This window comes from Chelon labrosus (genome assembly GCF_963514085.1).
Source record: "Chelon labrosus genome assembly, chromosome: 18".
Lineage (NCBI taxonomy): Eukaryota > Metazoa > Chordata > Actinopteri > Mugiliformes > Mugilidae > Chelon > Chelon labrosus.
In genome coordinates this window covers 14,888,563-14,903,511 of record NC_140351.1, presented here as the reverse complement: position 1 = coordinate 14,903,511, position 14,949 = coordinate 14,888,563, and positions in this window count along the sequence as shown.

Sequence of the window (14,949 nt, the reverse complement as noted above, 5' to 3'; positions counted from 1 at the left end):
TTAGCAAACTAGCTCTTATGGCTATTATGACCACATACACAAAGATGTCCTTGTAGCATGGTGTCAACATGGCTGCCACATTATTCCAAGCTTGTATGTGCGTCAGGACAGGAGGCACATCCACACTGGGAATAATTGCAAGTTGTTGAATTTTCCACCACGTTTCCATCTGTTTGGCTTATTGCAAATGTCAGATACTGCATGAATCAGTAGTGTGTTTCCAGATAATTCTTTAGGGAATTTGAAGTTTCCATCAACAGCTGCGTATATTCATCACACGGTGTTGGTATAGGCTATATGATTGTAGCAACACTTGCAGAAGAAGTAGAGGTCACAAACCAGAATCAAAACAAAACCTTGAAGAAGAATTATTTTGAATAACTGTTTCTCACTCCTATTAAGCTTCATTTGAAAAAACCTCATTGTTTTTGCACAATTGATAGTTACCTTGAAAATGCTTTAAAATGAAACCGCTAAAACAGAAAAGCTTTTGCAGCTAGTAGCATTTCTGTAACGTGCTTTCTAAGCACATTGCTCTTTTTTTGGTTTTAACTTAATTAACACCAAAAATACTGAAGCTCAAAGAGTACATATTTACTGTACAATAGTTAAACAATTCATACCATGTCTCACCAGCGAAACGACTTTAAGCTGCTATTTGTCCTCATCTCATAGAAATGAGATTGGAGGAACTTCAGGCAGTTGCCAGTTGCCAAAACAAAAGAATCTGTTTAGTTTTTACAGTTTCTTTCACAAAGGCAAAACAGTCAAGTGCCTTTTGTTCCCCACATAGACTCCTTTCATGATAAAGACTTAGCTCATATCAATATCAATACGGCATATACTCGCGTTCATCCACACAGATGGTGAAATATTTGTCAGCTGCGAAATGTTATTTGCTGTCGCTTGGTTTTGATGTTACCTTAATTAGAACATCGAAGACAGCCGAAAGAGATCTCAGAAGCTGGTTTGAGGTATCTATAGAGCTCTGGTAGCTGACGTCATCCTGCACCAGCAATCACAACACGGCCATATTGGCAGGATAGCGAGCTTTGCTAATTACCATTCGGTTGACAACTGCGAGCAACTAACTAACTTGTCCTTGTACCAGTTACATCCAAAAATGGTCGTCAGCTGTTGTGCCCCAGGATGCCAGAATAGTCGGGGACAAGCAAAGGGGAAATTGTTTTATAGGATTGCCAAAGATCCTGCAAGACGGCAGATGTGGATTACTGCAATAAAACGCGCAAGAAGCAGGTATGAGAAAACAGAGCGGTGGGATCCCTCAAGAAACGGATTTCGCTTGTGTAGCGATCACTTTATATCAGGTACAGAATCCAGCATTTTCCAAGTAATGTCCTGTTTATTTAGCGCGTTTTTAACATGATGCCCAACAGATTTCATTAAGGCAAGTTAGGCTAATGTTTGCTCATTCAGCACTACTCTCCAGAGTAGGACGAAGGAAAGTTAATGAGGTAGTTATATATATCAGGGTCCGTGATATCTAATCTGTCGAGTTTTGCCCCGTACTGGTCAATTTCTATCTGTCAAAGGTGCGCAGTAAACTCTGAAACCGCCGATATGGCGGTGTGTCGACGAAAAAAAGTCATGTGATGTCCGGAGCTCTATAGTCACGGTTTTCGGTGGTGTGGTAGGACATAGGTTAATCCAAAAACTCAAATACGAAAAACGGGTAAGAACTGGAAAACAGAAGGACAGAAGAAACATACATCCTACAACATAGTAGGATTACAGACAACGCGACAGATGCTGCGTTCCAGAAAACTGGGAGGTCGGAAATTTAAGTGGAATGCCACTTGAAGTCGGAGGTCCTACTAGTGAAGTCGGATAAAATAAATCTACCCGAACTTCACAAGATGTAGCAGCCTGACGTCACAGAACAATGGCGGCGCCCACGGACATGCAAACCGTGAATGTTAAAACATAATTTACTAGACTACAAAATGCATTTATCTGTTTTTTTTTGGTCATACTAGATATCGTCCTATTACACAACATGACTTTTGCGTGAAGATATGTCACTATAATCTCTCTGCATAAAGTTGAAGATGAAATGTAGCCTAACGTAACGTAACAAAACAACAACGAACGAGTCTGACAAAAAAAGAGGAGGTTTGTTGAGCGTCTACCGTTATCTTATTGCAGTCGGCCATGTTTGTTGTTTATGTTCAACTTCGTTCTCCTGGAACGCTTTGATGTCGCTCTAGTACACTCCAAGAGAGATAAATCCGACATCCCAGCTTTCTGGAATGCAGCAAGAGAACAAAGGGAAAGGCAGGGCTACACACACAAGTGGGCAGAGGGGTAACGAGACACAGGTGAAGCTAATGAGGGCGGAGCCACAAGGAGAACAATCACACAGGAAGTAACACAAAACAGGAAATCAGGGAAGAACTTTACAAACTAAAACAGGAAATTTTTAAACGCAGAACCATGACATCTAGTGATGTGTCATGCGCAAAAGAGCCGGCTCTAAGAGCAATTAAAGTTTTATTGAAATATTAAATATTAAACAATATTAGGCTTCTCATAAAAAGACTGAATAAAAAAGGGCTTATCAACAGACAAACCATATGTATTTGCGGTGTTGGGCTAAAACATTAGGCTATAAACGATACTAAACAAATAGCCATTCAGGAGCTGAAAGAGCCAGCTCTTCTTTGGGAGCCATGGTGAAAGAGCCGGCTCTCAGAAAAGAGCTGAACTGCCCATCACTAATTGCATGTATTCGTATAAGTCTATAATTCTGACTAGCTAGGTCTACCATTGGTTGTTATTATTTAAAGCTTCTGGGTTGTTTTTATGCAGCTATAAGCCTCAATGCCAACATTGTGTTTATCCTGCTCTCTAAGAAAGTTTCCATAATTCATGTCTGCAGTCTGTAATCATCGCTTTCAGAGTTGTTTTCCTGCATTTCCTGGCACGCTGTTGTTCAGTTCACCTCCCGCAAACTCTGTGAAATTTCCTAGTTTGTCTTGCGGCTAAAGCGCCGGTCCTGACCGCACGCTGCGGGGGACAGTTATAAGGACTAGCAGCCCGTGCCTTGAACGGGCATTGACAGTAGGGGAGCCGCGGCACCCCTTCCCTTCTACCGGTTCAACCGACTCCCAGAGGACTGCTGGTAAACACTGCGCATCAACCCTGAGGCCAATTAGCCAGCAAGATCAGCCTAGTGAGAGGCCTGCCGGAGAGGGGAGGGGGACTTAATTCAAAGAGCAGACTCTGCGAGAGTTCAGCAATCCTAATCGCTAAAAAGAGCTCAGGTCCCAGGGGCACCATTCAGGCTTTCAGCAAATATAAAGGAGTTTTATTGTCGAAATAATGCACCACAGAGATTTTATATAATAATGTGGAGTTAAAATATGAAAAATAATAAGCAAGATCGAGGTAGCTGCAGAGGTTGTTAGTCCATGACCCTTGAAGGCAGATCTACCCACAAACTGAACCACTGTCAACCACACAGCGATTTTTTTAATTTATTTTTTTTGCAATTTTCGCGGTGATTTAAGAAATTGAATTTATCATCAGTTTAGCGTCCACCACAACACAGAATTGGCTTCATAAACTATAATAGCAAAGCAAGTGTAAGAAACTGAGGTTAACAGGAGAGCCCGTGAAACACAGAACTGTTAATTAGAATCACACAGTTTCCAAGCAACAGTTGCAGGGCACCGAGTGAAATTAGCTATTTAGCAGGACACCATCCTGCTCCTGTTGGCTCTCCGGCTGACCTCTGCCCTGAGCACTTACTCCACGCCCGTCACGTTTTACTGCCAGATACTGTAGCCGCGGTGCTACAGTAAGATGCCTTGTGTGGGCGAGGTGTGTGAACACATTTATAAGCTATGACAACAGTGGGATTATTTTATTTCATTATTTTTTCCCGAGATGTTTTTCTCACTATTATTTGATCATTTGAGTCTCTGTAAGCTTTATCCCCCCCCCCCCCCAAAGGCAGTGAAAGTAAAGCTGGCACACAAAAACACAACCTTCAGGAAAACAAAGATTTAAAAACACATAAGTTTCATTCAAGGATGCAAATCTGCCACATGCTGTTGTTGTGGGGTAGAGGTGAGATCAGGAAACATGTCTTGAAGCAGAAAGAGGAGTCATGCAATTTCAGATCGATATCCATTTGTATCTGAGGGCTACTTTAAATTACAAGGATGTGCGAATACACAAACAATCCTCCTTAATACAACAAAAGCGGATTCAAAAACAATTGTAAATGCGCTATGTTAAGTCTCTAGCCTTTAATTCTGTTGCACTATATATCAGTTACATTGGTCTCTGCGAATCCATTGAAATTCCCTCCACATTTGCATGCGCGCGCTAAAAACATAAAAATTTTATTGTACAGTTTGTCTTGCAAGCGAGTTATGAACAGCACACCTACACACTGGCCCAGTGTCTCCTAAAGAGCAAAATACCTTTATATATAAAACAAATATTTCCCCCCAGTTCGGAGGCAGTGTAATCAGAAGTTGCATTAATTACCAGCACGGGAGCGGAGGTTGTTGGGGTGGATGGTGGGCGCACAGAGCAATCGACGCTTGGTATCAGTAGCTCAACGTTCACACCCAGACTCACGTCCGTGGCGAGATTTAGGCCGCAAAGGCAATTTTGGTTAAGGTTATTGTATAAATATAACCAGAAAAACAAGGATAGTTAATGTGTGCATCCTTAAAGTTTAAAGTATTATAAATATTCATCTGAAATTATTGCGTGACTTCTCTTTCTGCTTGAAGATATGTCACAAATTTGCATCCCTGAATCAAACAGGGATAACGTGCTGCAAAACTGGATAAATAGGCAGAAATAATAGGTTGCTGATTAACTATCGGACTACTGATGCGTTCAGTATCAACACTTCTGTCCTCCTTTTGATAGAAAACATAAAGCAATTAATTCTCCTCAGAAACATATTTGCTGTTTCAACACATTTGTAAAGAGAAGAATCTTAAAGACGGTTGCTGATCTTTATGTACATCAATATATTTACATTTCTTTTAAATTGAATTTCTTATTTGTGTTCTTGTTTAAATTCTGTAATAGCTCTTAAAACTCTAACATATGTGTAAACATATGGCAAATAAAAATCTTTCAGACGACTGAATCCTGAATGTGCATTTTACACCCGTGCACATTCGGTCCAAGGTTGTTTTCCAGTGTTCGGGCTAAATGCGGTGCTGCAAATCCCAGCGCGCAATCCGAAATCCATAAAGAAATGGCTTTTTTTCCCCGAGATCGGCGGGGATGAACCTGATTGCCCTCTCAGAGCCCGGACCTTAAACCCATCCGACACCTTTGGGATAAACCGCAATGCCGCCTGATAGCCGGCAAATCATCGCGCTAATGCTGCTGCAGCTGGATGGGAGGCCGATCTCCGAATGCAGGTTTGAAACTCTTATAATGTTTCCCGCTTAAGAGCGGAGGCTGTTATACCGCCACGCTGGGGTCCGTGGTTCCGGTGTTCAACAGACGTACGTGGGTGTTTAGACTTAGAATTTGGCCATGAAGCGTATTTAGTAGTTCTCTGTGGAGTGTGGAGTGAATAAACAGTGATTTCCTCTCAACATACACAGATGAAGTGCCCTTGAGCAAGGTACTGAACCAGCTAAAACTACTCCCTGGGGCCTTCTACTCCTCAAAATGCATCTTATACTTTGAAAAGTTGTTGAGCCACATTGTCTTCTCTGTCCATAAAAAAACTGTTGCCTCTACACAGAAGGTCTAAGGATAGAGACGTTTCTCTGCTACACGGATTGTCAAGCCCTGTGCGCCTGTCTGATTCCAGGTTCCTGTTCAAATAAACTTGACTTGGCTGGAGGTGATATGACTACCCACGGCGTCAAATGAAAGCGCGGACGCCCGGCTCCTGTCCTCACATCCGGCGCCGTCGTGATGCTTCATCATCACACGAAAAAGTTTTTTGGGGCAGCTCTTCAAACGCCGCTGAGCGGATCCGTCCGCCGCAACACGCGTTTCGTTATCCTCCGTGTCATAACGCTTGATTGTGGACTTTCGGCTCGACTCGGGCCGTAAACCTTCACGGCCGCAAGCAGCCTAACAAGACTTAAGAATGTCGAAGCAGCGGCTTCTCCCTGCCTCTCTCTACGCTTCAGAAAATGAGAAGAGCTTCTCAAAAAAAAAAAAAAAACTCTATAACAGTAGCCTGTGTGTCCCCAAGGATACAGAGCTAGTACGGTCTGCCAGTCTATCACACAGGAGCACACTGCTTTTGTGACAAACTGGCAGACTAACATCTTTCATTCCTGTAGCTCCTCTGTGCTCTTCTTCTTCTTCCTAGACAATCCTCACAATAACCTCGGCGGTGAGTGCATGACTACACAGTGTTCCCCGTTGCTTTTCTGTTGATTCAGTGCGCCGCGCCGGTGGATATCAGCGCTCCAACACTCCGCACTCATTAAGAGAGCGCATTAAATACACAGCAGAGGGCTGTCAAAACACCACAAAAGGTCAGAATGCAGATTTAATTACTTTCCATTGTGCGCCACGCGCGCGTGCAACACCGAATAACAACACGCGTGGACCCCGGATTGTTTGCCGGCGGCGAAAAAAAAAACGGTCGAGCTTTGTTAGAGTTTGCCAGAGGATGGGCTTAGAGCGCGCAAAGGGTCTATTTTAACAGGTGAGCTGCCCGGGCCATCCCTAAATCCTTCAGAGGCTGTATCCATTACAGGATCCATGAGAGGTGGGTAAGAGGCAGAGAGCGTGGAGGGGCTGCTTCACTGCACACCACACAACCTCTTTTTACACTCAAACTGGCAATTGTTAAATTCACACCCATGTCAGTCTTCTCCACAATTTAGAGCCCTGTCAGGTCAGGTGTCGGCTGGTGGACAAAACTTCAGAATGAAAGAGTAAAAGGAAAAAAATAAATATGCCGCCGCTTTTTTATTTGATTTTATTTGATCTGTTTGATCTATTTGACCCCCTCGCTAGCCCTTTTTTTATTACGCAGCCTTAAAGATTCATGCATTCAAACAAGCTTAATATCCATCCTGTTTCATACTGGTAACAACACAGCCTGGCAGAGGGAAGTGAATCATGGTGCCCCAGTGGCTTGGAAGTGCCCCGATATGCAAATGCGCGAGTTGGTGCAATAGATTATTCAAATGCATGACCGCTTTGCCTCTGGGGTCGCCCCGCTGCCGAGCCGTGGTCACTCCCCGTGCGTAATAAACCCCCTCGCTCTGTGTTTCCTCTCCGGGGTCGGGGTGGGGGGTTGGCGGCGCGTGGCAGCGGGGGAGATGACTGTTTTCAGACATGCGGGTGACACACAGTGACAAAGTCTAGCTGGTGGTCTGGTGGGCCGCCCACACACAAAAGAAAGACTAGATCTGACATCAGTTATTTTTTTTCTGGCCCGCGTGGATGAAAAGGGAATAAGACGGGCTTCTTTATGTTTGTTAGCAAATGCAGCGTCGTGTGTCAAGAACAGCAACGGGCAAGGCGAAATCCAGGAAGCGGTTTAACCAGGAAAGCAAATACGCATCATGGTGCTTATTAATTCCCAAGGTGGATAATCAGAAGCATCTCAAGGGGACGGCCTCGCATTTCAACACGGGGACACAGATTATATTACATACAGCCTTGAAGCAATGGTGCCTCGCTGACAATTATGAATACCTCGGATTTATGACAAACTAAAAACATGTGACGCCAACAAGAACCATTATTAATAACTTACATTTCTTCGATTTGATGTTTCTAGTGATTGTACTCGGTTGAACATGTGCTTCCATAAAACAAAAGCTTCTTCTTCCAAATCAACTGTAGTTCAGGAGTTAATAGTGAATTTTCTGGGGACTGTTTTCTCACGTCTGCAGCAGCTGGTTTTATTTGTCCCCACCCAGTGCGGTCTGGCCTCGGATACAAAGCAAACAGAGACAGAAAGTTGCAGAAAATATTAAATAACACTGCCGAATGCACTGTAAAGCTCGGTTATTGCCCACAAGATAAATAGAAGCATTTTCTGGGTGAGAATCTCTTTTTTTAAATTGGACGAGGAAGGGTTTTTTGGAGAAACAGAGGGGTTAGAAACTCCTGATTGACTTCCTCAAGCGTCCTACGGCTCTCAGTGCCGAGCCACTTTTCTGGACACTAGTTGTCAGCAAATGTTACTCAAGCAGGAGTCAAAGCGTTTTCAGTCATTCGAAACAAGTACTGTCAACACCAATAATCCATTTCTTCCGTGCAGCAGACAGGCTCTCTCTGAGACCCTAAACAGAAGCCGTGCATGATTTTCCCTCGCAGGCTTTGGATACATCAGTTCAAATTAACGTTTTTAAGCACTTATTATAAAATTAGGAAGTCGTTAATTATCGAGGATTTGTTTGCAGCGAGAGAAAAATATGTCAGATTACCAGCTCAGAAATGAGATCCACCACTCCTATCAATTAAAAGTGCCAAAGTGCACACCGAGGCTGGTGTATTTTGCGCGGATATTTGTCAAATTAGCAGCTAATAAGAAGCCTTTCCCCCACTGCAGCTTGATCCATCTGCCACCAGTGTAAGGCTGGAACTGCTAATTGCTAACGCCTACACGAGCGCCAGGCAGGGATATCGATTCCTCCTTCTCACATCTCAAACATCTTGAATGACACCGGGAAGCCGGTGGCGTTAGACCACCACTTTATATGGCGTCATGCAGCTGGAGGAGAGTAATTTACCGGGACTGGGTACGTACTGCTGAGCTCCTCGGACTGGAACACTTGAGGACGGGTGACAAGTGGCCGGCGAGGAAGAAGAGCCCTCAGACAAAAAAAAAAAAAAAAAAAAAGCAGATGTAATTAAATCTCTGGTTTTAAAAAGCAAAGATTAAGTGTGTGTTTAATGGATCAATAATGATGGACAGACAAGACAATGAAGATTAATCAAAGCTCTCAGAAAATAGAGCACTTAGGCAAGCAATTAATATGTCAAGAAAACCTCCCCGGGAGATAAAAAAAAAAAAAAAAAAATCCTTTAAAATAAATGTAAGAACGGCTTGGAGGGCTATTACTTAGGATTATCACCATTGATTTTGTCTATATCTGCGCGCGGGTTTGATGTTAATATCCTTATTGATTCTGCACTTTTTAGCAGCTTTTGATAGACACCGCTCACACGGCGCCTCTCATAAAACTTCCAGCTCCGGATTTCATTACAATGTCCGGAGCGTTCGCTCATTTCCTCGAGGAGGGTTATGAACATCGATCCGCTCCAGATAGAAAGCGCAGGTTCGCCGCGCGCCTTTGATGAAATGTGTCTCAACTTTTATATTAGCGTAATAGTGCATCAAAAACAACTGGGACTTGGGAGCCCCCGAGTCAATATGGCTGCCGGCCAGGACGAGCTAACTTCTTTGGCTCCGCTTCAGATGTTTTGCATAACGTGACGGACCGAAAAAAACAAAAAAGGAGTAGGAAGGAGAAAGCAAAGCACCGAGCTCAACAGTACTCGGTGTACAGTCCTGCGTCGTGCATGTAAAGCAGCCACAGGCCTCTGTTGCCTAATGATGACAGCTAATGGTAACAAGCGCAAATTAAAGGGCTCCATCCTGATCATGGCTTCTTGTTGTTCGCTGTGGTTTTCATGTGCCGGACCCAAGGGATCTCGCAGGCTCGAGCCCATGCAGCCTGCTTTGTTTGCGGCTCCGCTGAAGCAGAAAAGGTGGACTCTTAGTGGATATCTGGGGGCTTTTCTGCTCGTGATGGTCTCCTTTCTCCGTGTTCAGTCTCATTGCACCTATTGACACACTGCTAGACAGTCGCTGTAACGAAAAAAAAAAAGAAGAGGGCAAATCAAGCCGCAGTGCTACCTCGGATCAGTGCTTTGTACCTCTCGTTAACTGATTGCGGAGTAGAACATATATTACACGGCATGATTACATTATAATCTGTTACATTATAAATAATTCCTGCAGACTGGATGATCTCTCCCTCATGTATGAAAAAGGAAAAGCTGTTTGGATAATGTTACCTCGAGTGTTAAATTACCCTTCCTTACAAAGACGTATTCTCGCACTCAGCTTAAAACTCTTTGACACTTTCTACGCTCATATACGTGAATAACAGTGTTCTTTCTTTCTTTTCCTATACGTCCTCTACAGCCAGTGTGTTGTTATTGCGACTTAACAGGAACTACGCGGGCTAATGACGCTTCTGCATCAACCGCTTCTCCTTTTTTGATAACTCTCCCCCTGTAATACGTCTTGCACAAAGCCTCTTTCTTAACGGAGCGCTGAAAATGATGAGAAATACAGAATCTGGGAACCTCTTGACTTGTCATGATGATCACTTGTACTGATTCACGGACAGTCGAGTTGAAATGAGTTGTCAAACCATCACACAGTCAATAGGTAAATAGCAGTAGTAACAGTGTAATACTTTTAATCATTCTACGGTTTTTCTTTGTCTATAAATGCCGTAAATGGAATCTGTTTGCATTTTTATGCTTCCCTGTTGGCAGCAATCATAGCCAGAGGCATTACTTCAAATTGAATTTCAAATTTCGAATTTCCCCGAATGTGGCACAAACATGCATTTGGACTCGAGGATGAACGGATTAAAGGTCACTCTGACCTCACCAAATATGTTTTTAGCCATAACTCTCTGGAGTGGACTCTACCATTTGAAGGCAGCACTATATCCAAAAGCACTTCTCTCCTAAAATGATATGAGTCTGGACAGACATGAAGATAAACTCCAGCTTGACTAGTCGACAGAGGCACAGAACAGCAAGACCGTAATTCTAGTTGTCGGTGAAGTGCAGGGGACTACTTTGTTACGAAAAGAACAGCTGCAGCCTTAATGATTCTACCTTTATCTACACAAGGACTTCCAGTACCTTGGAAGATTTACCAAGGCGTCTCTCATGATTGCATTCAGGCACATGCAACACCCAAAACTTCAGGAACCAACCCTACCGAAGCCGTAATGGACACAAGCTCCACGAAATGCGCATCAGGAGGCGATCGACTTTGTCTGAAAGGAGGAGTTTTCCGGTCCTCTTTCCTTTAGAGTCTTGTTTTGATTCTGTCTTCAGACTTGTGTGTCAGATTTATTCTAAGGCATCTGTTTTCTGATTGGTCCTTTGGGTCCGACACTCATTTTCACTACTCTGTAGTAACCTTTTACCTGCTGTTTTATTTCTTGGAAAATGCTCACTCTCAGTTGGCCACTGAAAACCTGATGATGCCACACCAGCTGTAAATACAGTTGGGACAATCTGGATGGTGATTTTTATGCATCTATAATTAATCTTTAAACGGTGCTGTCTTACAGCACACTGGTTCCTCTTCTGACAGTTGTGCTCTAGTGTTTTTAACACCTTATTAAAAGCTGTTTTTACACCACGCATATGTTTTACACCCTACTCTTTGTTATTAAAGGATGTGTTGTTGCTCATAACACACCTTTTAAGCTTCATAATTGGTCATAAATTAGTCTGTAAACAGCTATTGAAGGACAATACCGTAGATAATACTGTGTTGAGTGAGTTGTCCTAAAAGAGTGTATACCTTTCTCTGTTTTTAGGGACAAAAATAAAATCTTAAACTCAAAGTCTACTAGCTTTCTCCCAGAGCTTTATATGTCTTGGTGGACAATTCTGTATGAATGGGCCTGTTGTATTCAGGTCTAGGTGTGAGTACATTTTCTGAAATTTTATGCATTATGGTGTGTTTTGTTGATATGTTCAAAACGGTTTGTTAATACACTGTAATTTTGTCACATATTGTTTTTTCGGAATTTTATAACATGCCCGTAGAAAGGGTTGATATTCCCAACGGCCTCATCCTTTCATCCTCAGCATTTCCTACATTAAGTTACCCAGTTGTTAGTTTGATAAACTGTTAGCCCTGGAGGCTTGTAGACTGTTGCCTAGAAGCGGTCTTTTCAAGACTTACGGCTGATGTACTCCAATGCAACCTCCAACATTGCAACCACGAGCACATGAGTTTCATTCAAAGGAAGGAATATCCTTGGGACAAGTCAATCTAGCTAACCAGATGAATGTTGACAATTTTGGCAACATATCTCACGAGGTGTTTTTCTCTAGCAAATTTACAAATGAATACTTGTAAGTATCTGATTTGGTCAATATCAGCAGTAACTGTGTTTTACCCATTTTGCCCATATTATATGACACTCTTGAATATTAGATGCAAAACAATAATCTGCTTTATGTCTAAAACATAGTCAAGCATCTAACCTCAAAGGAATTTGCTTTTTTGGTCCATTTTTACTACTTAAATTAATCAAAATTTATTTTACCTATAGCACAGTATTCATCGACTCAACTCAATATAATTAATGTAATAATTTACATATAACACTCGTAAGTTTCAAGGTAGCAAGCTCAGACAGCTTAGATAGCGCTTACTGATACTCTGCTATCTTAACAGTTAGCTGTAGTGCTCACACAAAGTTGGTAAGCTCTCATGTCACAGAAAGCTTTGTTGGTATAGCAACATTTATGGTTTTGTTAGATTTTATTATGTGGAAAAACAAATTAAACTGCTTTAAGAGAGAGTTTGAGAACCAGATGTTTTGTCCATTTTGGCTGATTTGCCAGAGATAACAAACTGTATGTGGGTTCAGACAACAGGAAGTTAAATACAAATAAATGTCACACTACTCTAGCTAATATCTATCAAAATCAACAAAAAGTACTGTACTGTTTAATGGATGCAAATTTGCATTTTCAAGATACTTAAATCCATTTCCTTCACGTTTCACAATCTATGCCAGTTATTGCTAATCTGCTAGCGTAATACTTGAGCTAGCTAGCATGTTTTGCTGGAGCTACAGTACATGGAACAATATGAAATAGTTTATCAAGACAGGCATTTTACACTGACAGATGACAGGTAAGGGAAAGGCAGATGAGATTTAGCTTAGCAAATGCTAGCCTTCATTCTTATACATACCAGCTAACTTGAAGTAGCTCTCTGTGGCTCCTCGCTACCTTTGCAACAAAGTGCAGTATAAATGACGAGTGGGTCATTCATTATTCTTCTATACAACAGTTGCACACATAGTTACTTGTTGTTTATATTCTGAGTATGAATGCTAACTGCAGGCGTTAAAAATAAAGTGTCTGTATCCAACTGAAACAAGACATATTTCATATATCACTTGTCTTGAGTCATCATATTGGAATTCTGAGTGAGAGCTTAATTTATTTGGTATGCAGACATTTGAGCTTTAAAAGGTCAACTCAACACAAAAGTTCAATACATTAGGTGTGACTAAACGTGAAACCAATAAAGTATCAATTGCTGTAATGTTCTTGGATTATGAAATGGGTGGGATTTATAAAACGGGGGGGGATTGTTTAAAATATGGTAAATTGACTTTTACGAACTTGAGCGTGGCTCTCCGACCTTGTGTGGCATTTACCGTATTGTCCTACAAGGCAAATTCCAGCCATCTGGCACTTTGGGCAAGTTCAAGCAAATGTTAAGATGTTCTATATTTGCAACTATTATCTTCCCTGCCCAAGCGCAAACACACAATTCCTTCTCCGCTCTCCTCCACATGACAAAGGAAGAAGAAGAAGAAAAAAAGACTCCCATTACACAACTGATGCTGAAAAGCAGAGTGGAATTGGATCCTGCCATTATGAAAGACTGACAATCGACAACTCTATTAAATGATCACACACCTCCTCATACACTACAAAGGTGGCAGATGTGTAGGGGCTTAATTATACACAGAATGCACAGTTATTTATGTTTCAAAGGCTCAGCAGTGTAAACATGTTCATAGACCCCTCATCCAATCTCCTGCTGTTATTGCCGCTGCTGCTGCTGCTGCTGTTGTTCCCGCTGTTTGTCTTGTTCTGTTCGCCACTGCTGCTACTTTTCACTCTAAGCTCGCTCCTCCATCCTTTATTTCTGTGGCCTAACGCAAAGCCAGTTTGCAGCGTTTGCAGCTCAAGAAAACAGAGGAAAGCACAAAGCAGATATTAAAAATAACCTCCTCTGTTAGTTTGGGTATTTGTCTCATGACTTGGGCTAGGAAATGTATCTGTGTAAAGCATAAAGACACTTCAGAGAATGCTGTCAATCTCTGCTAAAGGATGCAACTTAAAATAGTTATGAGAAACACTGCAATATAAAATAAGAGCAACTTGGAGACTGCATCTAATTGATGATGCATTATTGACCTCTAGTGGTGAATGTTAATATGAGTGTAATAAACTGTGTAAACAGCAATAATGCTGTAAGGTAATTAAATGACACTTGAAAGGGCCTGTGTTGATAAAGTGACTTCGACATTAATTTAACTGCAGCGCTGAGGACTGTTGCCTCTAATGATGGTAAGCATCATAAGCTGATGTGGTGCTGGGGGGGGGGGGGGGGGGGGGTACTGTTCAGATGTACATACGGTCAGTCACAGACCACAGACATGTGCAAATAAGTGAATTGCCAGTTGATTGGGTAGTGAAAACAAGCGCACCCAATATAACAATCCTGCACTAAATCCTGTCTTCGTGAAGGTTTTGGTATTCAGCATTTGTTTGAATAACCAAGAGATCCGTTGATTCAACTGTATTTTCATTTTGGAGGCTTGTCATACTATTGTATTGTATTGTACCGAGTCATGTCTCTATTATTTTGACAAGCCCATTTTAGTCAGTGACAGGCTGCTGTCTCTGTCCTGCATCACGGACAGGCTGAGGAGGTCGTTTGTCCCTCAGGCCATAACACTATACAGTGCCTCCCCGTGAGGAACCAACTGGACTGTGATTATATATATAGTTTTATTATCATTATTATTATTATTATTATTATTATTATTATTATTCCATATCTGTTTTTTTATGGGATGAAGCTACTGGACACTGAATTTCCCTCGGGATAAATAAATGATCTATCTATCTGTCTATCTATTGTAACAGTCTTGAAAGGGGATT